Source organism: Ambystoma mexicanum, chromosome 7q (assembly GCF_040938575.1).
Source record: "Ambystoma mexicanum isolate Mex_15411 chromosome 7q, UKY_AmexF1_1, whole genome shotgun sequence".
Lineage (NCBI taxonomy): Eukaryota > Metazoa > Chordata > Amphibia > Caudata > Ambystomatidae > Ambystoma > Ambystoma mexicanum.
In genome coordinates this window covers 730,704,277-730,705,908 of record NC_090941.1, presented here as the reverse complement: position 1 = coordinate 730,705,908, position 1,632 = coordinate 730,704,277, and the positions used below count along the sequence as shown (strand labels likewise).

Here is a 1,632-nt window from a genome sequence, read left to right as displayed (position 1 = left end):
CGGACTTCTGTTGGACCCTGCTCCCTTATGTTTCTAGTCGTAGCTGCTGTTTATCTGGCTTGCACCGTCTCGGTGTGCCTTCTTTTAGTCATTATACCCTTAATGGTAGTTGCTGCTTTCTCCTTGACTGTTTAATTACCGTTTTGTTATTATATGTCTAAATACGCATATGTTGGTAAACAAAATGGGTTGATGAGGCGTCCTTATGTTATGCCCCATCATTTTGCTTAAACCTATACCTGTTATTCTTTATAGTGTTCCTTCACCCCTTTTGTTTTCCCCTGCTTTTTCTGCTCTGAAACTGCTTAGCGGTGGTGTCTATGACTGTTGGAACATGTCGTCCCTACTGCTCCTTTGGCTGCCCATTGGGGCGTGCCTCTGTCTTTTATTCAGGTCCAAGACTTGCTTGTTTGTGTATTGCTTTCTTACGCTGATGTGCCTGTCTCTTAACTCCATCATCTGGATAAGCTCTTAACAGGGAGACTTTTTTAACACTGATGTGTCTGTTTCTTAACTCCATCATCTGGGTAAGCTCTTAACAGGGAGACTTTTTTAACACTGATGTGTCTGTTTCTTAACTCCATCATCTGGATAAGCTCTTAACAGGGAGACTTTTTTAACGCTGATGTGTCTGTTTCTTAACTCTGTCATCTGGATAAGCTCTTAACAAGGAGACTTTTTTAATGCTGATTTGTCTGTTTCTTAACTCTGTCATCTGGGTAAGCACTTTTACAAGGAACCGTTTAACACTGTTACCTTATTCATACTGTGCTGCTGCCAAGCGTTGTACCTATCAAACTGTGATATTCCGCTAAAAAGAATCGGTGTTCCTTTGCTTTCCTTGGGTGGATGAAAACTGCATTGCCCTTGACGCGCTCTGAAAACTGGAAAACTGGACTCCATACCATCCAACTCTTGCAGCACCCCACGGGAACTCCCACTTTTTGGAACGCTTCGTGAATGTGTGTGTCATCCATGCCCCGGGGTTATTCGATTCTTTTCTGGATCATTCCCATTTTGGTGTATGTGCTGGCGAAGCAAGCACCTTGAGTTAGTATACTGGTTCTTAGCCCCCTAACTTCTTCCTTTACCTTGTGCTCATGGGAGACCCTCCCATGTGCAGGCATTTGTTTATTCCTGAATTGGGCTGTGGATTGGGGTTCGGTCTTACTTGGCTCGGCTCTGTGACTCGCTGGTCTGCCACCTGCTTTCGGTACTGTTCTTCGTATTGCCCCTATATTTCTGTGAGGGATTTCTATTGCCCCCCTCAGCCTGGCAAGTTGGTGCTGGTCGCCAAAACCTAGTACCTTCTTGTGCCCTTTTCTGGCTATTCGCCAATCGGCCAGGTTATCTCGAGCGCAGCTGTTTTTGTTCGGTCGGTGCCCCGCTCAGAGTCTCAAAACGAATACTTTTGCATTGATATAGCACATGAGGGACCCCCTCTGAGGCATCTGCGTGCTGCTTGTTATTAGCCAGGGTGTGTGAGGCTCCTTTCTCAACCTCAGAAGGATGGAAGACTGAGTTTGGCCCTGCCAGGATCCGAACCTGGGGCAGCAGTCTCTACACGGATGTCAAAACGAGCGCTCTGCTCGCTGTGGTATCTGACTGGTTAATTGTGTATAATTTCCTGTT

General features: G+C 46.0%; 1 non-coding gene across 1 annotated transcript; it reads right to left on the bottom strand.

Annotated features, from left to right (window-relative positions):
• Positions 1–938: 938 nt before the first annotated feature.
• LOC138528995 (U6 spliceosomal RNA) lies at positions 939–1,045 on the bottom strand. The gene has a single exon (XR_011284360.1). It is a non-coding gene; the product is annotated as a U6 spliceosomal RNA (small nuclear RNA).
• Between the last annotated feature and the right edge of the window lie 587 nt (positions 1,046–1,632).